The 25,739-nt window shown below is 40.6% G+C and overlaps 1 long non-coding RNA gene across 2 annotated transcripts; it reads right to left on the bottom strand.

Moving 5' to 3' along the window:
* Positions 1 to 12,303: 12,303 nt before the first annotated feature.
* On the bottom strand, positions 12,304 to 17,741 carry LOC136366770 (uncharacterized). 2 transcript variants are annotated; one of them, XR_010744572.1, is made up of 4 exons: positions 17,556 to 17,741; positions 16,529 to 16,610; positions 14,263 to 14,368; positions 12,304 to 12,922 (listed from the first exon to the last, which is right to left on the bottom strand). It is a non-coding gene; the product is annotated as an uncharacterized lncRNA (long non-coding RNA). The 2 variants fall into 2 exon arrangements; XR_010744571.1 differs by lacking the exon at positions 12,304 to 12,922 and having other exon boundaries at positions 13,227 to 14,368; positions 17,556 to 17,740.
* Positions 17,742 to 25,739: the final 7,998 nt, after the last annotated feature.

Below are 25,739 nucleotides of genomic sequence, written 5' to 3'. Positions count from 1 at the left end.
TTGTAAAACCAAAGAAACTACTCTTTAGGCGTGAAGAATGTCCATCAGCTCTCTGTGTTAATCAATTTATAACAGTCTCTCTTTACTACTAACAAGGAACAATCTGGCATGAATTATTTTCCATTGGTATTCAGAGACCTTTCAGGACTTGACTTCTTGTTTTCTTAAGATCACCTTTCATAATTGAAGGCTAAAATGCAGGGCAATTTCTTCAGATCCCTCCCCAGTCTGCTTATCATCATCTCATGGATATGTGCAAAATTCATGGAAAAAAAGTTGGACAGAAGAAGAAGCTGAATTTTTTCTAAACCAGAGTGAATCCAGGCAACTTCTGGACATGAATTTGTTAAATAAAATTTTGAGCAAAATATGAAATGAGAAAACAAAAAGTTCATAAAGCTAAAAATAAAACTTTGCTGATTAACTGAGGAAAACACTATTCTTTTACATCATAATTCTCAAATATTAATAAAATTCAATCTTTTTTGATTGGAAAAAAAGAAAAAAAAACCTATTTTTCTCCCTTAAAATTTTTTCAAGAATAAATATGTTTGTGGCTGTTTGGACAACATGAAAGCTGCATGAGAATGCAGCTTCTACAGGATTGACTGATCTCAAAGGGTTCTTAGGTTAACCTCACCTGCTTTATAAAAATGCAGTTGATAGAGTTTCAGATAAGGTTAAAAATCAAAGCATCATCACTGATACACAGTACAGAACAAATCTTATGTCTCTTCATAATTTATATCAGTGCAATTGAAACTAGTGCCCTTTATGGATTTGTTTACTAGATGTATGATTAATAATTAGAGAAGTTGTAAGATTACAATTGGTGTATAATGTATGTTTTTATAATGTTACAGTTAGCATTATAAGAAAATTGCTTTTGCATAAGTCACTAAAAAAGCAATGTCCTCACTGACAAAATGCAGAGTCAGTCAGATGCCTGAGACAGGAGACTGATGCTGGTGGGAAGATCTGCTCTATCTCTGCTGAATGGTCCTGAGGAAGGTGAGGCAGAGCACAGATGTTGCACTCCAGTGCTCTGGAGTTGAAAGGGGATAAATGACTAATAGCTGTCTCAAAAGGCCAAACAAAGTGTCATAAGCTCCTAAAAGCTCCTAAGATGTGTTTCAACTTTTTTTTTTTTCCCTATAATTGTCTCACTTCTAGGCTAAACTTAACAGGAAATCCACTTGGTTTTGTAAGAAATACTCTTGTTGTTTAAGAATGCAGAGGTTGCTGAGACTCAGAAGGAAGTCAATGTCCATTTGGCCAGCTGTCTCCTAACAAGACATCCACAGACTCTTCATTCTACCCTTAAAACTTAATCCAGACAGACAGTGACTTAATGCTAGCTCTTGACACAACTGCACTGTATAGAAGAAGGCTGAGGCCATCAAAATAATTCTCATCTGAAAGCAAATGCAGCCTGAACCCAAGTTTGGGAGTCTGCTGAGTAAACACTACCAAAGGAGAAATAAACATGTTCTCTTGGCCTGAACTACCATAACTCTCTTAGCTACAGAAAGAAAATACAGCACAAGAGAAAGAGGAATGTTTAGCTATGACTTAGAGGACAGAAATTTTCTGTTCATGTTTAGGAGATCTCACAATATCTGACCACAGCCATGTGTGGTAGCTGAAGCCTACCCCTTACCCAAAAATATGTTCAGGCAGATGAAAGAATGAGATTTCTGGTATTATCAAGAATAAAACCACAGACCTGGATGAGCTAATGTTGTTCCAGATGCATTATCTTATGATCTCCATGAAGAGAGAAGGGAATATTGAATCCTCCTTTAAAGAGGTCTTTCAGCAGGCTTAATCTCCCCATGACATGAGATGAGATTGCTGCCTAAAACTGGAGGGGATCTTTGCCTGGGTCCCTACCAGAAGAAAAATCAGATCTGAAGGAAGAGCAAACAGGGGAATGAATCGCAATTTTCCCTTCTTGTGCTATGCACAAAGATTTCTGGGTCTTTCCTCTACCCTGTATTGTTCAGAAAATAAACCCAGACTGATGGCCTATTATTTCACTTTTTTATTTATTCTAGTCCTAGACCACCTTTCCTCTTTACAGAAATTCCTTCTGTCTTTCATCAAACTATATTTCAGAGCCCATCCCAAAGAGAACTCTCCAAAAACCTTCTTGGGCCAGTATCTTCAACAAAGTCCTTATTTAGGCACTCTAACCATTAGCAGAGTGGTAATTTTTGAACAAAATTCATTTCAGAATTACTTGCAGAATGAATGTGACCCCTTTGAAGCCCCCTTGCTCTCCCTGGGAGGAGTGGCTCCATTGGGTGTGTGACCCTGGGTGTCTCGGCAGAGCCCAAACTGGGACTTTTGTTTGACCCACGGGCTGCTGAGCTCACTGATAAGGTGGCTGCTCTCCAAGGAGACATCCAAACCTCCAGCAATAGCAGGGTCAGCTTTTTTTGGCACATACGGTGACCATTAGCTGAAAATGTCAGAGACCAAAGGTCACTGCAGTGCTCTGGCGGTATTTATATGCTTGAAAAGTACCTGGATGCCCTTGTGTATCCCAGTGTTACTGCTCCTATGTAAAACCAAGGATTTGCCTTTCTAAAACAATGTATGTTTTCTCTCTCTTGTACATGTCACATACATGCTCTGCCTTTTAAAGAGTTATTTCATGTTTAATATAATGTGATGGGGAACAGAATTCCACTCTCAATAAGCTGTAGGGGGAGAGAGCTGTAAAGCAAAGGATGCTCCTACCATTGTGTCTGCATTGTTAAAAGGTGAAAACCTCAGACAACAAGGAAAAGGAAAAAAAAAAAAAAAAAAAAAAAAAAAAAAAAAAAAAGGAAAAAGAAAAGAGGCAGTTTTAAGGGCTTTTAAAATATCTAATGCTCTGGGATCTAAATTGGCAAGGATCCAAGCAGTGTCTTAAAGGGACAAGCATTTTATTATACTTTCTAATTCTTCCAAAGTCTGTCCGTAGGATATATGAGCTGGCTCTAATATGACTACTCTATTCTCATCCTCCAGTGGTATACTCTGGTCTCAGCTCATAAATTGAAAGGGGAAGATCAGTAAATCAGCATGGACTGTTTCAGAGGGACATTGTGAATTTCCACTCAAATCTTCTGGTTTATCTTAAATATTTCATCTTAATGTCACCTTTAGAAAAAAATCTTTCATTCAAGTAAGTTACAACATCCAGTTCTAAACTGATTACACTCCCCCACTGACCTTCTGCAGAAAGGCTCCCAAAGCAGTACAAACACCACATTGGCAGCTCTCTACTACAGCCTAGGAAAGAGAAATTCTGGCATGGTGGAGATCCTTAAAAGCTCTCAAGGCATGTTTTGGTGCACAAATAAAGTAGAAGGAGGTGCACGTTGCTGTAACAGAGCATGTGCATCACCCCAGCTCTTGGCCGAGGCTCCTTCCCATTTTTCTGGGGGAGTCCTTTCCTTCAGCATGACCAACACACAATAAATTATCATTTACTGAGCCAAACTATTTTTTGTTAGGCCACAAATTTGAAGAGTCTAAGCAAGAAGAGCTATTTTTTGAGGCAGGAGGGGCTGCAGTAGTGAGAAGGATTAAATAAAGAGAGACACAGATGAACACTCTCAATGAGTCTCTCAGCTACAGCCTGGCTGAATCTCCTTGCAATAATAACACCAACTTCCTCCCCTGAGGAGGAGCACTTCCCCAGAAGCTTGAAGAAACACCTAGAAGGGAAAGATTTAACTGAAAATTTGTATCATGAAATCCACTACAAGTGTAATTCGTTCCAACCAATGCCAGGTGTACTGGGCAATAAACAATGGACCCTGGAAATACAATTATTATCTGTATTCTTTTAAAATAATTGAGGAGTTACCTGAGAAATATGTGCTGATAAAATTCCTCAGAAAGCTTGGGTTCGTCCTCTTTCTTCCTATCTTTGTCTTATTCTTTTTTTCTTCTGAATGGAGATAATTTGGTTTTCCAGGTCTTTAAATGAAGCTGGGAGTTTCCATGGCTGCTTATTTATACAGGACTATACACCAGTTAATTCACCCTGACAAGAATGATGTTGAGCTTTCTTGCCATATGATCTTGTATTTAAGATCCTGTCAGCTTTGAAGACTCTAAATAAACCTTCTTTTAAATATTTAATACCCTTCAGTGATATATGCCTTTAGGCTCTGAGCCTGGTCCAACCATCAAAACTTAGAATTTTCTATATTTCCCATTGCCACAGTCTTCTCATATAAATTAAATTTGCACTCCAAATTCTCTGTTGAATTTCAAGTTGTTTGCTTCTCATTTGCCATTCCCTTACATCTAGAAAGAAATAAAAATCTACTTGAGTTTCTCCTATAGGATTTCTAAGTTCTTTGTAAAGTAAAGACATCTCATCCCAAAAATAAATAGCCATAATAGCTGGTGATAATGTCTCTGATGGTTTGAAAGATGTTATCTATGACTTCCCTCTTTTTTATTAGGGACCTGCATGTGGAATGCTAAAAGAAAATAAAGAAAGGGTATGTCTCCATCTAATTCTTGGCCCAGCGACTTCCTCCCTTTTGTTGTGGTAAGGAATAAGAAAAACAACAGGATCCCCAAAACAGAATGGAGATTTTCATGGAGCAAATAGAAATCACTTCACAACACTGAGCCAATTAAGTGTTATGGGAAATGTAGGGCTTGACCAAATCAGCCAAAACCAGCAGGTTGAGGACCTCACCCAGGTCACTACAAGAAGAATAAACTCATGTTTTGAGTGAGCCTGATGGAGGTTTGGGCCTCTGCATCCATGGCCATGCCAAGCTGGTTCCCATTTTGACCACTGCAAGTTCTACTGCAGACCTGCAGAGATTTCTTTCAAATTAAATATATCAAGTAATTACAGCCTCAAAAAAATGCAGATCCTCATCCAGGCTTCTCAGAACTATAAAGAAAAAGGGGGCTAAAGGATTTGTAGATCAGAGGTTTTCTTTTATCCCTCCCCTCCCAACCAGCAGCCTCAACCATCAACACATTTCTGAAGGCACATAAAGACAGGGTCCTTCCCAGATTTATTTGCTCCCCAGTGCTCAAAGCTCTGCAGAATTTATCCTTTCCCTCTATCTCTCCGCTTGCACTTCTGGATATATCACACATACACACACACCCCTGCTAGAAAATCCAGGAGACACAACAAAAAGCCTTTCCCAAGGATCCCAGGATGTGCTCCAAAGAGGAACCCAGGCAAGTGGGAAAGCTGTCACACGCTCCAGCCACCATCAAAAGCAAAGGCAAAAGAGCACCAGCAAGAGCCTTCATCAAATGGAAGCATAACTAAAACAAACAAAGTGTGTGTCAGGTTCAGTTCAAGAGAGGTTCCTGGAAGCTAACTCATAACAGCTAGGGCAGAAATTCCAGCTCTTTGACAGGAATTGTCCCTAACTCTAAGTAAAAGTGTTTAGACTTCACAGAACTCAGCAAAATTGCCTTTGAGTGTCAGAAGTGAACACTGTATATTCTTCTAAGACTTCACAGCACAACTGTCAGCTGTCTGTTTTCTTTCTGCTACATGTAGAGTTTATACAGACACTCCCAGAGGAGCCTTTAATTGCATGTCATGACAAGTCTCCCAACCTCTTTGCAGCTCTTCCACTTAACACATAGTGTAAACTCACCCAATCTCCCTTCACTTTCTCCTTCCCAGATTTCTCTCCTGGAGCTCTGTGGAGGCCTTTGTTGAAGCTTCATTATGATGGAGTGGACCCAGTGGAGAACTCTATAAAAAGCATCCGACCCATTTATCAGGACAGATCTCTTTAGCAAGTCTATATAAACCTCACGTGTTGAAGAGCCATAACCTGTGACTCAGAGGCAAAACTAAAACCTGAATAACTAAGAGCAAGAGTCGGGGCTTTTTTCCAATTTCCTATTCCAACAGGGTTGGTTGTTTGGGGTGGTTTTTTTTGGTTTTTTTTTTTTTTTTTTTTTTTTTTTTTTTTTTTTTTTTTTTTTTTTATTATTATTATTATTATGCAAGATAGTCACTAGATTTTACTAACGACAGCACTGGGCGATCCCAGCAGAGAGACAACACCATTATGGAGAGAGCTGTGCAAACACAGAGACTGTCCCTGCCCCAGAGTTCCTATAATATAAATAATAAAGACAGTGGAAGGGAAAAGAGAAGCACTGAGAGGTGAAACGTGTTGTTCAAGAGGACACGACAGCTCAGTAGTCACTACAGAGTATTGCCTCTTGGGGTGAGTGTTTTTGTAAGAGGTCTGGCTTTGCATTTGGAAAAAAAAAAAAAAAGTCAAAGCAATTCTCACTGCAAAGATTGTAAAGTCTGGTTACACTTGTAAAGGGATTCTGTAGAACATCATGCCCCAGTGTGCCATATTATTCCCTTTTTGTGATTCTCAGAACAAATTTCCTCAATTTTCAAGTCTAAAGAGACTTTTTTTTCACTTCTTCTGCCTCAAACCAGTACCCAAAAATTAAGGTGTGATAGTGAAACATTTATATTTAAAGCGCTGTATGTTTTCACCAAATTCCTCCCCCACCCATTATGGCCATGGTTTAACTGCACATTTAGCACATGTTTAACCACATGAGTAGTGCTACACACATCAATGAAACTACCTGCACTTAAAATTAAGCACTTGTTTAAGGGCAAGATATAGAGAGACACATAGTGGGATTTTAAAAACCCCTTGAGCATTCAGTGGGAGTTAGGTGCTTAATGCGCTTAAGAGACATTTGAAAATCCCACTGAGATGGTGTATCTGTAGCTGAATGCCTCTGGAAATGTGTCAGTGGTGCTCAGAATGATGCAGTGATTGATTGCAGTGACAATTACACCTCTAATGAAGTCCTGATTACACAGAGAATTTACAACAGATATGTCTAAAATTGGTGCAAGGATCGGTTCCTTTTTCTAAAGCACCACTTAGAGCTGGATCCAAAATAGCTCTCGGGCGATGTGTGATTCTGTGAGCACACGAGCAGCCACTCTCCGAGGGCTCACAGGGCCAGCCAGCCAGCTTTTATGCTTATTATTGGCCAGACTTCTTCTAGCCAAGCATTTTTCCCCCCTATATAGTGAACGAAGACCTCAGTCCTCTCCTCCCTGTCCTACCCCACCTAATCCTGCAGCAGAGGAATCTCCACACTCCCTCTTGCTGCTTGATCCTGGATTTATCCCTAAAAGAGGACCCAAAACACCCAAAGTTTTCTGCAGCTCTGACAAAATCAGCACTCACCCAGCAACACATCTAAATGCCTGGGGACACTCAGAAGCTGAACAAACACCTCTAATGAAGTGATATAATTTTTCTAAGCTAATGAGAAGAAGGTGACCTGAGCCCACAGGTATGAACCCTAATGGACAACAAGCCGAGGAGATAAGCCCCTGCTTTCCACACAAGCTAACAGAGGTCATGCTGGCCAGAGTTTGAATCTTTCTGGCAAGCAGCTCACTGCAGCTCTACACCTGGCTGGGTTTAATTTGTTATTTATGTCAGCTTTGCATATTTGTAAAGTTCAAGGGTTTATTGCCCTGGCCTGACCTTGCCAAGTCAGAGCTCACATGTGGTTCTCTAGTAGCAATTTCTTTCTAATAAACTTTACTTGAAAGAACATGTGTGATAGATTTTGTTGATGATTAAAAAGAATGGGGCTATGTTCATTGTTAGCCAAGCTGGTTTTGAAGTTTTGTTGGAAGTCACCTCTGTGCTCATTTTTTAAAAAATGTCCCCTTCCCCCTCACCCCGTTATTTTACTGCACACCCTAATTATGCTTCATGTTGAAGCATGTAGCATTGTTTGTGTCTATACAGTAAAGACAATCCCCCCATGTGCTTATTAAGATCATTAAATTAAAGAGCATTGTTCAGAATTGGTCTTTAATCAGTGCATGTACAAGCACCAAAACCCCAGGCACTCACAGGAGCAGGAAAATGCAAGTCTCTGATGTACAAACATGTAAAACCAACGAATACCTGGCATATTCTCTGCCAGACCCAAAGATTGTTACTTCTAATTTGTTTTTGTTTTCTCCTGTTAGCAAAGGAAACAAATATTTTCTGTCCCTACAAGCTGTGTACGATCCTTTCTCCATAGGAAGCAGCACCAAATTCCCTTCACTCCTCAAAGGGCTGAGAAACCCATTCCCTTATGGTCAGGAACAAATATGCCAGTGGTTCCCTGGGAAGTGGAATTTCTAAAACCTGATATTTGACCTTTCTGCAGGGTAGGTGCTTATGTGGCTAAAAGCATGGTTGTGCCTGTGTTGTTTTACCCCAGCGCTCCACTGTGAGCAGCTGGGTACCACGAAAGCTCCAGCACTGAAGGCATTTTGGGAACTGGATAAACTGCAGGGTTTGTGCTTCTGCCCACAGACCTGTGTTTAATCCAGAGCTGCCCATCCTTCTGCCAAGGGTGGTTAACATAGTCCAAGTTTAAATGTTGTTATTGGTCCATTGACAGAAAACATGATTGCATAAATCTCATTTTCTTATAAAACCCTGCTGGAAGTGTTCCAACACTGCTAGTACATCCCAAAATCCTTACTTCTGCTACTTTATTTTCCCACAGCTTGTTATGTTTTCAGCTCAGGATCTAATTCTGGACACAGAGCACTGAAGGAAGTTCTCATCTATGACATCTATGACAGCAAATTAACTTGTGTTTTTGTGATTCCTGGAAGAGCACATATGTACAAGTACTTCCCTGAATCAACAGTTTTGATTGTAAATAATTTGAGGCGTGATTGTAATTTATCAAATGTGTGTACAATGATCTGCATGAGATCCCCAACACTACTGTAAAATTACTAAATAAGTAAATAATAGTGACATCCCTGCTCTGACAGCAGCTGTGAGACTTTCCATTAAATTAAGAGCTCAAGAGGCAATTGCAACGAAGAGTCAAAGCAAGGACCAGGAAACTGAATTTCATGGAGTAGGGTCAGGATGCCTAAAGTATCAGTTTCTTGCTCCCTCTGTGAACAGGACACTGGATTAAGGAATTGTCAGCCTGGCATAAGCCTTTCCTTTCTTTGCTAAGTGGCAAAAGACACCAGTTTGAATTATGCTTAGCGTGGGTTGGCTGGAAAAAGCTGCAGGGCAATCAGCAGTGATCAGTCCTCTGCCAACTGATTATAACAGCTCAGCCTTCAAGTCCTGTCTGAGATTTGTTTTCCCACTGCCTGTAAAACAAATCTTGAGCCTTATTGCTTGTCTTCCTTTTTGTACTGGGTGATTTTCAGAAGACCCAGGCAATTTTAGCAAACCATAACAGACACAGTTTATGTGTAAATATATAAAAATTTCAAATGTGTCTTTTTCTCTTTAGCTTCTCTCTTCCTTTGACACCACTCCTATCTCTAACTCTGTACACAGTCTTATCATCATATTCACTATCCTTACCTTTCCCATCTCTTTTTTTCCTTCAAATTCTTGCCCCCCGAAAATTTCACATCTTTTTAGCTCTAGGTGTACTTTTCTGGCCCAGCTAACACCACACATTTTTACTCAGATAATATCTGTTTCTCCTCTTACAAAACTTGTTTACAGTGTTCTCACTTAAAATGCAGAAGATAGTTTGGCAAGAGCACATTTTTGCAAGGAATAACAAAATTAAGGAAATCCAAAGCCAAATACAAAACCCCATGTAGGCAAAGAGGTACAACCAAGAGCACAGCAAAATCGGAGTTTCCAAAACAAACTGGAAAAGTTTCATCAAAGTCCCAGCCCTTATTCTTAATTGGACACCCTGGTGTTTGAAGGGGCTTGGTGGAAAATAAAACAAATGTGCCTATTGTTCTTAGAGAAAGTATTACAATAATAATCATTCTTTAAGCATCAGTAGTGCCTTTCATCTAAGGACCATAAAGCACAGTGCCAACATGAATGAAAAGCCTCTCGGTGTTCCTATAAACAACACTGGCATTTCAGACCCATTTTTAACAGAGGAGTGAGGCCCAGGTAAGATAACAGCAATTTTGTTTTAACATTGGCTGTTGGTTGCTTAATTCTATGTATATTTAGGCCCTGCAGTATTGCTCAATTTTCACAAGTGATAAACATCCCGGGTTTCAATGGCCCTTAGCATGCAGCAACTCGCAAACTCAAGTCCTTCTTTAGTTGCTTTAAAAGTACCTGCTGCTGTCTGCAGATCTCTGATCACACATTTGTGCAAGGGCTGGAGGAATTTAAGGCTCCTACACCCTTCATCTATCCATGATTTTCATAGTGTAGCTAATGTCCTATGAGGACCTAGGCACAGTCTTCTCTTTCAGCATGAGCAATTCCATTCAATCCCATGCTGAACACAGTGAACACAGTTGATTCAGCGGGCTGAGATTTGTACAGGATTGGGTCTCACATATTCCCTTTCTAGCCTTTAGAAGCTCTCAGGTGGCTTCACATACTCAGCTAAGGGTTTAAAATATGAAATGTAGATAAATCCCCACAAACTCTTGTTTTATCAACCTTGGCTGTGTCCTCAGTGATTGGTTAAGAAATTTGTAAGCAGCATTTCCCGGGCATTGGCTTAATCAGAAGCTTTCAGCCTCGCTCCCAGCCAATCCAAGCACTAAACACAACACTGACCAATTTATTTTTTAACAAGGTTCTCTACTATTGAAACCAGTATGAAGTGCAATTATGGGCTTAACATTCAACTGTTAAATTATCCTCCCAACATCTTTCCAGGCCACTCTCTTAGCTCTTCAGAAGAATATTTTATTGGAAAGGGTAAATGTATAAAAATCTACTGTTAAAACACTCAACAAATCTCCCCTGTCAGGCCAGTAAACTGTAGTCCACCCACCCTGATCTGAGATTGCTGTTTCTCTGCTCCCCCTTCCCCACCTCCCTTTTCTTTGTTTAAAATATGCTGACCACACAGTGACCTCTCGTAACCCATTGGTCGAAAATTACAACCAGCCACACAAACAAGCAGCTCGAGGTCAGAAAGAGCAGGGTCTGCTAAAAGTTAGTAATCATACATTAATTCCCTGACATAATTAATCAAAATGAACCACCGTTATCTTGCGCGGAACCTTTAACCTATTACAAAGGGGTCAATTTGCAAACCACTTGAGCATGGGAGTTTGGTACAAATAGCATACTCCCTTCATCTGGGATGCCCTAAGTAGGCAAAAATGCCTTTGAAGTCCCAAATCTACTAGATTTAGATATAATTTCATCAATCAAGTTAAAAGGCTGCCTTCGCTCCAAAAAGGATTTCATGTAGATCTGTCATCTAGCTCTGTTCAGTGGGTGACTGAAAATCCATTTGTTAGGCTCTTTTTGTCAGGATGGAGTAGGCTGCAGTTGGCTCTACATGTCAAAATAGCTGAAAGTTTATCAAATTGAAGGCTAAGAGGCATGATTTGTGTTAGAACCTGCGCTGGTCTGGTGAAGGAAGCAGTAAATCTCAGCTTTGTTATGCCAATCAGCTCCAATTCTGGAACTTAATTGTGTTTTCATTTGATATGACTATAATTACATCTATACAGTGCATGCAGCTATTTCACAGGGAATCAGAAACAGCACTTCACACATTTGTACAACTACCAGGACCATGCTGCCTTATGATCCTTTATGCTCTCACCCAAGCAAAGTCCCTGTGAAATAGCAGGATCTCCATCTTGGTTAAGCCCCTGAGAAACTCAACCCTGATCTTTCAAGGGATTTTAGTGCTTAGTTCCTTTTCAGATCTTAAATTCCTGCTGAAATCAGCATGAATCAGGCATCTGGTCAGGAATCAGGAGACTAAATACTTTTAGGATTTGGGTTTAAACAGCATGTCCAAGGTCACGCAGGAAGAACTTGCAGCAGAGAAGGGAGCAGAATCCAGGTCTCTGAAGTCCACTGAATCAACCTTCCTCCATCAGCTTTAAGATCCCTGCAGTCCATGGAGTCTCCCCTGAGTGTTTTCTAATCCACTTTCATATGCACCAGTACAAACACTCATCCGTATGTATATCTAATGTATTTATTTATTGCATGCAAGAATGGATGAGCTGTAGAGTTTTAGAAGAATATCGTCTTATCAGTGATACCATATGTCAAACAGGTGAACCTCGAGGGGTTTACGATGTTACCAAAAACCCCAAAGTAGAATTAATTTTAAGCCATTCACTGAATCTCATTTTCTGTGCCATATAATATATGAGCACAACAAAGGTGTCAAATATATTTTAAATTACTTTATATAAGCATTAGTGCAACAACTGCATTTGGAAAGTATCACACCTACTTAAAAAAGTTTCTGGGAAATGTAAAACAAAGTCATTGTTAAGGTCAGCGTTTTAGCAGAGGTCACTTGAACTACAATTCCCAATATGCACATGGAGTTGACATGTCTGGCTTTTAAAACAAAATCACAATTCATCATCTGAACGTCAGATCTGTGGCTTATAAGTTCCTGGTGTCTGAATGATTATGACACTTATAAAGTATATTTTATTATTACAGCCCACTCATTGCCACTCTCCATATGTGAAGTGATGGATATTTTAAATGTAATTCTACTTATTTATATTTATATCTTACTAGTGACAGGTAAAAAGCATCAACAAATCACTGCAATTTTTAACTAGTCAGAGACAAGATTTATTTTTAGTATAGTTAGCATACACACTGTGGTTATTAGGAAGAATGATTCCCACTCAGAGAATCATTGTTTAGTCATGTTTAATTAAAATAAACAATAAAAAAATAAAAAAGCAACCTCGAAACATTCAGAAATGTCACGGAAAGGTAAAAGGGACAATGGTACAGACACATATCAAGATAAGATTTTGTGTGTAAACAAGGGGCCAGGCTGTGCTCTCCTCTCTGCCTTGGCTGGTCTGATGTGGTGGTGTCTAGCTAGGAGCCAGGACCTGCACAGGACAGCAAGGATTTCCAGTGACCACTGGAAATTAAGAGGATAAAACTGTCTGTAACAAGAAGAGATGACATTGGCTGCAACAAACTGCTTCTTCAGGTTGCTGCCTTTTCCAGTATCTGGAAAACACATCAGATAAAAAGCTGGATTTGTCCAGTATGGAGATGAGAAGGCTCTGGGCAGACCTTACTGTGGCTTTCTGCTACTTAAAACAAAGCAGAAAACAAAAGAGAGGGAGAGTGACTTTTTACACAGACAGACTGTGATAGGACAAGGTAATGGTTTTAAGCTAAAAGAAGACAGATTTAGATGAGATTTTAGGAAGTTTTTTTATTCAGAGTGGTGAGGGACTGGAACAGGTTGCCCAGAGAAGATGTGGATGCACCATCCCTGGCAAACGGGTTGGACCCAGATGATTGTTCAAGTCCCTTCCAAACCAAACTCACTTTGTGATTCCATGAAAATGGGGGATGCTGTGGCTCTACAGCTCTTCTCCTTCCAGGTCTGAAAACCACAGCCCAGCACCCAAAGTGCAAATAGTACTGAGTCTGCTTTCTCCTCCTCATTTCAAAAACCCTTTTGCACCTAAGTTTTGCAGCTGCTCCTGCTCACAACTCAGTGCATTCCTCACAAAAAGGGCAGAGCTGGACATGCTCTGAAGGGTGGGATCAAGGGCACAGTGGGAATGCTGGGCAGCTTTGTGCCACGGCATAGTACAACTCCAGGGTGCTGACAAACTCTTAGCTATGTAATTGCAGGTCTCTCATAAGAAAATTGGGAAAAAATAAGATTTCTCTTCCCAAGAAAATTAGTTCTTTGCTCCATGGCCAATCCTCAAGTACATGAGCTGAATGGTTCACATCAGACTCTTCATAGTGAAATTTTGTAGATTAACAAAAAACTTTGAGGCTTATCTCTACTTCACTCCACTTGACTCCAGCAAGTCACCACATGCTCTAGTACAAACTACTGAAACCCCCACTTAGCATGTGTGCAAAATGAATATAACTATAATTCATGACCTCCAGGGTCTCTGGTAAAACCATTTAGCATTCATCAGGCACTTTGTGGGCTTTTGGGTCAAAAACAATAAGTGCAAGGTAATATTAGGAAGAGTTTCATGCCCAAGTTATAATAATATATAATAGCAGGATCTTCGAGTTACAAATAAAATCCGATTGCAGGAGTGTGTAACATAGAAAATGTGACTTGACACATCACACATGCGTTTAGACTCCGGGGTGTGTAACATGTAGATGTTTTCTGGAAGCTGGGGTTTTACACCTGATCATGCATAGGTAACTTCTGTTGTTAACAGATAAGAAACAAGTGTGAAAACACCGATTGCAGCAAGTCCCTGACAATGGCTGTTTGCTCCGAGGAATGAGTTACCTTGAGCTCATTCAGTGGTGTAACCTGAAGGACAAAGAGGTTGCTGGTAGCTCATTCTACAAAGCTGTCCGAGCTGCAAAGGCTTGTGAGTCACACTCCGGAGCATCTGCAAGGGAAAACACATTACATTTTCCAGGCCACCAAAACTCCTGCTCAAAGTGGGAAACTAGCACATGTTCAATCCATTCCCTCCCCCACAGCCCCAGTCTCAACTCCTATGGGATAGGGAGTTTATTAGTTAATACTTGAGTTTAAATCTTCGTCTGAGGAAGTGATGAGCATCTAAGTCTCTCCTCCCTTCTTGCACAGAGATGAAAGTTTCTCCGCTGGCCTGTTCACTCCATCCTCCCCCTTCTTGGAAGAGATGAATCCCTGCTGAAGAAATCTGAAACCTCTGGCCACCCAGCATATCCTTCAGAAATAAAAGCATCTTCTCTGAGAAAATGCATGCATGGAATGGAGCACAATGCAAGGCAAGCTCTGCTTGCACAGAGCTGTAGGAAATGAAAGGTAAAAGCCAAAAAAGCCAAACGGAGTTGTGTTAAGATAACAACAGGACATTGTTTTGATCCCAGGAGATCCTGTGGTTTTTCTTTTTAATAGTGTCACTTAGAGTAACTTATAAGGGAGGCAGGGAAGGTGACACAATTTTATAACTCTGCAGGGGCTTCACACCATGGGACAAGATTCCTATTGTACTGAGGAGTATTGGAAAGAAAAGGGGGAAAAGAAAAAAAAGAGCTTGCAAAGCAGATCTAAAATTACACCTATTCTCAAGGAAGATACAAATCTAGGCCAGAAGGATTGCTCATTACAATGAACTCCTAGGAACTTTTCTAGCAAATGCTTCACAGGTATTTATCAACCTAGCTGAGGGCAGGTGAGTGGGAGCAGGAAAAAAAGTCAGCCTGCTTTCTCCCCACAAAGCCCTCAGCCTAGTTTCCACAATGAATCATGGTTTGTTTTGCATTTCCCCTGTTCAATATTTGTCCAAAAAGCCCCCAGTTAATGGGAAGGGTATGGCAGGGACGCGGTAGAAAGACAGGAAATTTCAGATGTAACTAATTCTCATGACTTTCCCACACAAGATCATGTTCAGGCAAACACAAAAACAGCCTTTTAGCTAAGATGGACAAAGTAAAAACAGTAGAGAGGGTTTGCAGGGGCTGTCTGTGCTTTGCTCCCAGGGCTGCATCAGTCTCTTGAGGTGCAGCCCCTTTACACGTCTCCTCCTGATCCGCATCCCTGCATTTCACATTGTTTACTTCAACCAGTCTCTGCTGGATGTTTTTCACTTGAGCAACTCCCTTTACCCAGCTGCACCCCACATGGATGCAGGACACTTGGGAAGTTGTTTCTTTATTTCAGAAATGCAAAATCCTGCAGTCAACAGCGTCTTTTCAGTTCTTCTTTCATCTGTCCCATCAGCTGAAGCAGAAGTGGACACAATCCATAGAACCAGTGAGCTCTGGGCCACTTGAGGCAGTTGCTGTACCCCACTCAGGTACAGACAAGAGTTACAGAGCTGGGCACAGCAAATCATTTGCAAATTTCAATCCTCAAAAGTTGGAACAAATCAAAGATGTTGCTGTCCTCTTACATGAAAAAAATAATAAAGAGTTAAACCCTAAATCACAGAAAACAGGCAGATGCAAAGAGAAAAACAAAATCCAACAAAACTGTGTGGGCATCTGTGATTTTTAAACTATAATACAAACCCATGACAATAATTACGGTGGGATGGCCCTAATGTCTCACCATTATTTCTTTGAAGGTCCTCGAAGATCTTTATCTGAGCTAATTTCATCTATTGGGTACAGAACTTCTTTTATTCCCTTCCCACTCTGCATCACACAATGCTCTTTTTGGTGTTTCCGTTCACACAGCGGGCACTGATCCCTGCTAGGAGAGGTGTCAAAACTTCTAATAAAATGACTGCTCACGCAGAAAGTCTCACAGCTGAAATTTTGGAGTCGTACAAACTCCCACACAAAGCAGGGCTGTCAGATCAGATTGCAAGGTGTCAGTTTACCCAATTCAAACCTGAGGTTCTATGAAAAAAACGCACAACAACCCCCCCCTACACGCACACACACAAATGGAAAATGTCAATCAAAAGTAATTAATAGTTTTCCTTCCTCTTTCGCACTCCAAAGAATGCCATGAGACAATATTCTGTGAGCTCAAATGACTGATGAATAACATTCACTCAAAAAAAAAAAAATCGCACGGAAGGTAAAATATTCAGAGGAGTTGTCAGTGGTACCTGAAGTCTTGTATTCCAGACACACGAGTGTCCCAAATTCCTCTGCAGTCTCTGTGCTGAAATGTGCTGTGCAGTGTAAGCTCTGGGAGGTGACAGAAGGCGTCAGTACAGATGGGGAGGACAGATGTGGGGTTAAGCCAGATGTGAGGGAAAGAGCTTGGGGGCAGATTTGAGCCTTCAGCACCTCTCATTTACGTCAAGCAACTGGGAATGATCTCATTTCCCGAGTCATCTGGGGCAAAATATGGCTTTGTGAAGAGGAGCCAATTCCTATGGGAACTTATAAAAAAGATTGAGCTTAACTAAGACCTGAAGAGCTTTAAACCAAGCTCCTTCAAGCTGAAAGAGCAAGTTCTTTGTTTATCCAGCAATATCTGGATATAAACCAGTAGCATAAGTTGCTGGCTCTTCGGCTTGACATCAGACAGTGCACCAAGTGCTGGAGGGCTGGTTTGTACATTATTTTCAATATATAGTTTTTACTTCATTTTCAATATTTAGGTATGGATTTACTCACACACAGATTTACTCACAGGGTATAGAGAGACTGACATGATACTCTTTCTTCACCGTTGGCCCGTTAAATCTTGTGCCATGTTTGCCTCTATCCATATTCTACATCTCAGATGTGCATCTCCCCTCCTCTCTCCTCCACACAGCCATGGAGATGTCCATGGATATGGAAATTCATTGTCAGACAAGCAACTATGAATGTAGGAGAGAAAAAATCCTTCCATTTCCTTCATATTCCTTGGTCTGGAAAGGAATAGCCCTGCTTTGGTTCACCTTTCTCTCCCCTAATCAGGGATTTTAGGAGACAGACGTCCCTGGCTGTCTAAGTTGTCTCTCTAACTGCACATCATCCTCTCATGTGAGTTGTCCCTAACTCCCTTCACTAAATCTGATTTGACTTAGTCAAAAGAGCCCATTAAAACTGTTAGAGAATTTTTTTTTTCTCAGCATTTCCCGTTCAGTTCCCTGTGTAAAGGCATGATCCTGCAAAGATTTATATTTAAGCATTACTTACCCAAGTAATCTCCTTAAAGTCAATTGAATGGCAAAGAGGGGTTTCTCAACACAACATGCTGGAGCCCTTTTTCATGATTCTGGGCACTAAATATCTCTACATCACCCTTTCACCACATAACACCTGTGCTGGTTTATGCACACATGCCATATATATATATATATGTTTTGGACTTTTCCCAAACTTTTTTTTCCCCCCTCCACAAGCTTTAACTTTTTGACTGGAATACTCTTGATATATCCTTGATCTACTCTGAATGGGAAGCAGGATGGGATACAGGTAGCTCCTCCCAGCCTACTTGCAGGCAATCTAGTGGCAAGAGGACCACTGCTCTGGATATCTTTAAAGCACCAGGTCTGTAAGTCGTTGCTGCTGTTGTAACCCCATAAAGCTCTTTTCTTTTGTTCTCTTCTCGAGACTGGTTCCTAGTACCCTTCAGACATTTTATTGATCTTTCTCCCCCTCTAGCTCATACATGCTAATTGTACCTCTGTAGCAAAACAATCTTATTATCATGTTAATTAGTGGGAGGGTTGTTGAGGGTTTCCAGTTCATTACCTGCTAATTTCAAGATAAATGAATCCACAGGTTACTAAGTAAATAAGGTCACCTATCAAGTACTTGTAAACGTGTTTGTAAACACAAGGAGGGGAGATGGGGAGCGACAGAAAGAGAAGCACTTTCAGCGTGGATGGTGGGAAGTAACTTTGGATACGGATTTGGCATCCCATGCTGGGGTGACTCCATTTCCCTTGAACTCATTTGTAATGGAAAGCGAATGTTTGCTGTCCACCTGGTTCCCCAGTGGGACGTTTCCTCCTGCAACTACTTTGTGAGCTCAAAGGGCTCTTTGTGAGCAGATTACTCACTTGGAGGTTTGGTTGATTGTTGCTGCCTTTTGTGGTGAGAGCCAGGAGTGAGGACATGCACTAGGAAATACAGCAGCAAAGGGGGAAGAAAAAGGCATGGTAGCGTGAGTCACAGAAACCTCCCCCTCCACATGGCTCAGGGTTATTCATATTGCCTTTATACACAGGGCACCAGCGCAAAGGAATTCAATGGGAGAGGGGAAATAAACAGTCAGATCGTCTGCTGGGGTAAAGTGACATGTGGCTTTGAAATCTGTGCCTTTCCACCACACCCCAAATCTCCAGGAAAACTACTCTCTGAGAGGGGCAAGTGGATGAAAGGGCCACGTAGAAAAGCATATCTGAAGCATGGGGATTGCAGAGGTAATGTATCAGGGGTCAAAATGAAAAGTGATACTGAGCAGGATCCCCTGGGCTCTGTCCTCGGACCGTGTTCGTTAAAGTCGGTGAAATAAAGAATTTGTGTATTAACTGTTCAGAGCACCTGGGGCTGGGGAGGGCAGCAAGCTCACTGGAAAGAAGGAGAAAAACTCAAAGAGTTATTGATAAACTGGAAGGAGAGAGGAAACTGTGTCCCAGTCCCTATGGGCAATTTCAGAGTCCAGGTCTGAGTAAGAGCAAGGTGCACAAAAACAGAGTGAGTAATACAAAGTGGTAATTCCTCACTAAAATTTGTGAGGAGTTGAGCAGATCCCAAGTTAAAGAGAAGGGAACACTGTTATGATGCTGTGGACAAAGCAAAAGTGACTTTATCACATGTAAGTGGGAGTTCTACCTGCCAGACTCCTGGCTGATCTCCAACCCATGCAGTGCTGGCTGGGGACAGGTTTAGAGGAAGAGCAGAGCTCTGACCTGTGGAAAGAGACACAATGAACACAGTTATTTTAACTGAGTGTGTTCAGAAATTTAAAAAATGAGAGATGGAAAAAATCTGCCCTCCAGAGCACTACTGACTAGGCTAGAAAGTAAAGTGTAGCAAGAAGGATTCAGGTTAGGGGGAATACTCAGGGGGAGTATTCCTTACTGAGTATACTCAGGGGGAATACTCGTATAATTATCTACTGTCAGTTTAGGGACCCAAGAACATCCAAGGAAGGCTGGCAAACATACTAAGGGGACCTGTGCTAGGCTTGTTCCCATTGAGATAAGGCTCTAGATTTGGTGAAGTACCATAACAGATTTTAGATGTCAGTGGAGACCCCTATTTTGTCATCTGAGTCATTCCCTAGGTAAAAATTTTAGCTGTGGGTAATGAAACACTGGAGCAGCAGTTGACTCTGAAGTCTTTCTCTTTGGAAACAGACAGGACAACCTGCCAGCCTTGGTGCACTGGGACCCAGCAGATTCCAATCAAAACCACCTCAATTCTTTCTTATTTTGTATTGAGGTGAGAATTTATCTGCAAATCCCTTCTTCTGGCTGTGGTGATCCTGGATTCAGTTTTCTACTCGACCCAAGACTTAGTCTGTTTCAGAGTCTTGCAATGGTTCACAAAACCTCCAAAGATTGTCCAGTGGGTTAGACCTCAGGGGACAGGAAATCTGGGAAAATTGCAGTGATTAATTTATCTGGCCCATCCCACCTTTTTCTCTAAGGGAGTTATCTGCAAACATTGTCAGATTTCATTCAAATTCCATGTAAGAGATACTCTTGTGATAAATTTCCTTTTCCCTAGTTGCCTTTAAAATTTGGATTTTGTGTCAGGAGGTCTGCCATTTGAGTCACCTGATCTTCTTCCACCAGCAGGGTGAGCATATAGCAACTTGTATCATCAACTTCCAAGGGCAAATGATTGTGAAAAACAAATTTAAAGTTGCTTTTTCCGAGTATGCAAGATAGAAATAACCATATGAATGTTTGCTAAAAACAAGTGCAAAAACACCATGAAAACAGTCCAGGCAAATCCACTTAGTCATCTTTTTTTTTTTTTTTTTTTTTCTCCCCTACATTGTATTTAGAGAGCTAAGGATTTTTTTACTTTACACAATTAGAAAGTAGAAACAGCATTTTTTCTCTTTTGAGTAGTGGTTGATATCAAATGCCTGTGAAAGACAGCAAGCCCTTCTCTGAACTCTGAATTGCTTGTGCATTTATTTGGATACCAGGAACTCATGTATTTTAAATTTCAAGAACAGCACCTATGAGGAATATTCAGCATGATCTTATTATTGTAACTAAGCAGCTGAAATATATTCATGAAACATAGTCAAAGGGGATTCTATGTATGTGTTTATTTTGTTTTCACCTGCTTCACACAGGATCAGAACAGACTTTGCAAAGAGATGCCTTCTGTGTTCATTTTTTTAGTGTGCTCGGGAATTTTGGGGTTGTTTTTCTGTGGTTAAGTGCGTGATTAATCCAGTGTTTATTAAGATAGGCTGAAATGCTTGTATCGCCTGGTTTTGGCTTCCCTTTCAGAATACCTTTAAAGTTTCTGACTGTGTAAAATGTAGATACTCCAGAGGCATCTGGTTTAGCAGTCCGACTGGCTTCTGAAACACTGAATTCTCCCTTCTTCTTATTTTTAATTAAGATAATAAATTGGTCTTAAATTATCCCTGAAATCAGACCAGTGTTGATTACAATGGGTTTCATGCTGTGACAGCTCAAGATGATGTTATTTTTATTCCTTTTCAACGAGATCTTAATCTCTCCCTGCGTGTAAACAAATTGTCACAGTAACCTTGTTCTTTAATCTCCCAGCTGAAGACCTTTAAAGCATTGGGAGATAACAGATCTAACTGAGATTTCATCAGCTTTCAGGCTTTTACAGATATGCCGCATGCCTCTCCCACTGCTGCAGCCTTTAAATGTTGAAGGAGAGAAGTGCACATTACACTCAAAAGCCTTCCTTAAACGTTTGAAAATAGTATCCGCCTAGCAACACGCGATCCAGGGTTTGGATCCACAGGCAAAATTTGGATGCAGGCACAGCAAGCCAAATTGCTACCTGTTGTAGCCAGTGCAGAACTTTCCCACTGCCTCCCCTGCCTGGCTTACACCAGCCAACCTTGCCAAAAAGGTCAGCATATTTTAATGGTCAGAGGAACACTGTATGTCAGGAAGGAACACCAGCTTGCTTTTCTTGATCTCCTCCTAGCAAAGGAAAGCAATTGCAAAGGGAAGTTAGGAAACAGAGGAGTGAAAAGACCAGAGGTAGCTTGCTCATTTTTTTTTTCTTCCCTCCACCTGCTTTGCAAATGTGAACTAATTTATCTTCTAAAGCAACAGATACATAATTATACCCAGTCAGCTCTTACAAATGGGGTAAAAGAGGCAACAGGCAGCAAAGTTATTTGCCTAAGGCCCTGCAGCCTGTCTTTCAGGCAGTGAGCAATTGCCCACGCTGGGGAATCCAAATCTTCAGCCTTGCTGCTCTCCCCTGAGTGCTCTGGAGCAGACTCCCAGATTTAGCCAACCTTGACAACTTGGTTTGCTGCTGAGTTCCCAAAACTCTTCCTTCCACTGGCACATGGCTGGGATAATGCCATGGACTCCACATGTGAATACTTCTTTAAAAAATAATGTCAACAGTCTGTATGTCAGGCTATTTCAGTGCATTCAGATGAGCATTTTTCATGTTTGAGGGCATGTAAGCATCGTTATTCATAGTGGTAGGACTGGGAATACTCAATAGCATCCATAAACCTGGTGTGCATTTCCTTACAGGTGAACATTATTTGTGAGTAGACAGATGGGTACATTTTCCAAACACTATACAGGAGCCAGTGCACACACACAAAAAAATCTGTTCCTGTTAAAATAGCTTTTGCCCAGGCATCTATTGATGTTTGGAAAATGTGCTCCATTTATTTACCAGCATGCCAGTTATTTGTCTATATAACAATGTTTTCTGTCAAGTCAAAAAATTTACTGTTCCTGTAGTTTAAATTCTTTCATTGAAAATTCAGCCAGGACTTCTCTGACAGAAAGGCTTCTCTGCAAAAAACAGAGATATCTGCATCAGGTTTGCAATAATGTTGTCTCAGATTTACTACTGACTTTCATTTGTTTTAATATGTTTCCACATCAAATTTAAAAGCACTTCATATATTTCAGAGTATTTAAAAGTTCTAGCAGATATGTGTTAACAACATATAAATATTTATTTACAAGTATATGAATAGATATCTATATACATAAATAGATTTATAATGTAAATTAGGTTTTATTTATTAACAGTACCATCAACTGAGAAGTATTTATTTGCTTCTGAATGTTTGGCTTCTGGAGAAATCTGAGTAAATAAGCGACTTTCTGAAGGAAAAGAGGCAAAGCTCAGGTGAAGAATCTTAGGTTGATGAGGCATATTGGACCCCAAAATTCCTCATCAGGAATAACAAAATAAGTCAACAGTAATAGCAAAAAATAATCAAGTGTCTCCATATAAAATTATTCCGCAAATGTCTCTCAGGTTTGTCAAACTAATGATCAAAAGAAGAAAGAACCACAGAAAAATTAATCTGAGGATGAAAAAGTTGCACTCAATACAATTTAAACACCTACTTTTTGTTCAGAGGGATTTTTTTTATTCTGAAATTCTTTTTTATAATCACCTTCTATAATTGAAAATGTAGGTAAATGGCCATAATCACCTCAGGAATGCTTCCATGGAATCACTTACATGTAGCTTTCTGAAAATATTTTAAGTAAATAGAAAATATTTACTTATTTATTGGTCAGGAAACTGATAAAGTGACCACATGTAGAATGGATTTTGGGCATACTTACTAATTAAGTTCGAAAGTAACATGAGAGGGGAAATCATTACTCCCTAATTTTAGATTTCACAATTTCAGTAGGTTTAAAAAAATAAACAAAGGTGAAATCCAGAACCTTTACCATGGCTGAGAGGTGTGATTGCTCTAGAGGGACACTGTCCAAATGTGCCAAACTCGAGCACGGAACCTCCCTGTCATCTCCACCCTCTGCAGTGAGGAGAGGAGGGACAGCCCAAAGCAAAGCCTGCCCCATGTGAAACCAAGGCAGGAGTCTGCCTTTGACAGAGGAGACTAAGAGAAGTCTAAGAGAGTCTTTTAAGAGATTATCAAGTTGTCCCATTGCACCAGAGCAAAGTACACCTCCCTCAGCTGCCTCACTGTGGATAATTCCTACCTGTCCTAGGAAGAGAACGTGAAATACTGATGTTATCACATGAGTTTGCCTCATCACTTCTGTCATGACAACATCCACAGGCTGCAGTGCAAGGTAACAAAAATACAGTTTCCTCCTCACCTCTGAAAGTATCTCCCATCCTTTCTCCTTTTAACCCTCTCAGAAAGAAGACCTCCCTGGTAAAACATCACTGAAAATGAACAGTGGTTTTAAGAGCTAAAGGGAAAGCTTTAAATGTAAATACCAGTGAGAGTCTGTTTCAGTTTCTGCAGCTGCAGTTCAAGTCTATATACTCAGTACCAGCTATTTCTCATACTAGCATGGGCTGGCAAAATACCACAGCCTGAACTAAGCATAACTTGTCTTACAACTTCTGTAAGAGTGAAGATCAATTTTCTCCCTGAGCAACAGACTAATTCATCAGCAGAGACCAAGACGTGGCAAGAACAAATAGCAGAGAGCAGAGAAGAGAAAGAGAGAGAAAGGAAGAGAAGATACTGGAGGGAAAATGAAGACAAAGTAATTTGCTAACTCGTGTGACTCCATGGAGCCCCCAGTTCTGTGTCCCCTGGAAGGGAGGAGGCTACACCTCTGTGCAGCCCCACACTACTATTTGCATAGCACAAGCCCCAGAGGTAGAGTGCCTACCAGAGACTGGCTGCAGTGCCAGGAATTGGGGTCTGTCATTCACTAAACCCTTGGCATTGCTTTGCCTTCCTCATATAAACACATTCTTCTCTCTCATCAGTGTATTTTGAGCCCTCTGAAATGAGGAGAGCCGGATATCTCCATCCACCCTGCTGAACTGACTTTCCCCGTGGTGCTGCCAACATAATTTTAAAGCAGATAGTGTAGATGATTACTTAAGTGAATTTACACATGATGGCAAATAACTATGCTTAATAAAACTGAGAGAGCCTTAATGATTTCATTTTGGTGATTTAATTTATAAAAGAAAAGCTTAATCATTTAATAGCATCATTAAGAAAACACCACAGGAAGTTTAGAAATAAAGAATCATCCGTATCTCCTGAGAAATGAGTTTTCTCCTAACATTCCACTCATGACAAAATAAAATGGAAAGCTTACAGCTTCCTAAATAATTGCACTTGAAATATAAGCAATCCCTGAAGAATCCATTCAGCCTCATCTTCTGCAGCACAGAAGAATTGCATTTCTGTTCACCACAGTGTGAAAGAAGCTTCACTAGTAAAAGGCACCATCAGTGATGGGATTGCTTGTATTTTTTTGTTGTTGTTGTTGTTAAAGACTGCCTTGTGAACAAAATGCAAATGTCAGAGCAATTAAAATTAAGTGTTTGTTTTAAAAGCAGTAGTTTAAAATAAAATCATATTCTGCCACCCCATTTGACAGTGGAAACATCCCTTGTCAGCACGTGCACACTGTGTGTGTCTGTGCGTGCATGTGCACACACAAGTGTTCCTGAGTTCCACGTGGAAATCTCCAAGGACTGGATTAACCAAGACTTTGCGTTGGAGTAATGGAAAATATGACCTCATTAGCACCAGGTTTGTCATTTGCTCCATAATACAAAAGTAAATTACAATGTATTAATGCAGTTAGTGTTGTTTTTAACGTGCGCTGGGATACAATAAAAGTTTTTATTGGGGAAGTGTGATGGCATGTTTTCACTGTGGCATTAGCACTGGTCTTCTGATAGGGCGGGCAGTCATATTACCCAGTGGAACACTCCTATAATGATGTAGTAAAATTTGACTCTGATATAGTAAAATCTGTTTATGGTAAAGCTGCTTTTTCACACAATTGGGCTGGGGCAGGGAGCGGAGAGGATTGAGCTAAAAGAATTATTTTCTAACTGTATTTTCAAAGTGCTCAAAACCAAACAAACAGATATTCCTAGGCTTCAAACCTGTCCAAAGGAATTACCATACCATGCTCTCTGTCTTCCTTTGCCTAGCTCCTTCTCTTCTTCTATTCATCCATAGGTTTGTGATCCAGCAGCTGCCATAAATTAGTGCCCACATCTTGGTGAAGGAGCCTAAACAGGAGCATTGAAATTTAACACACTTTTAATAGGCTTGTCGTGGAGTTTTGCATGTACAGCCTGGCCCATGTAAAACAACCTCAGGCACATTTGTGGCTTCAGAGCAGGAAGGTGATGGTGGAGAGCAGGGGTGGGGTGGGATCCTGCCCCTGCTGAGTACAGAGCTTGCCTGTG

This window comes from Sylvia atricapilla, chromosome 13 (genome assembly GCF_009819655.1).
Source record: "Sylvia atricapilla isolate bSylAtr1 chromosome 13, bSylAtr1.pri, whole genome shotgun sequence".
NCBI lineage: Eukaryota > Metazoa > Chordata > Aves > Passeriformes > Sylviidae > Sylvia > Sylvia atricapilla.
The sequence above is the reverse complement of the archived record's forward strand: the minus strand, read 5'-3'. Positions and strand labels throughout refer to the sequence as shown.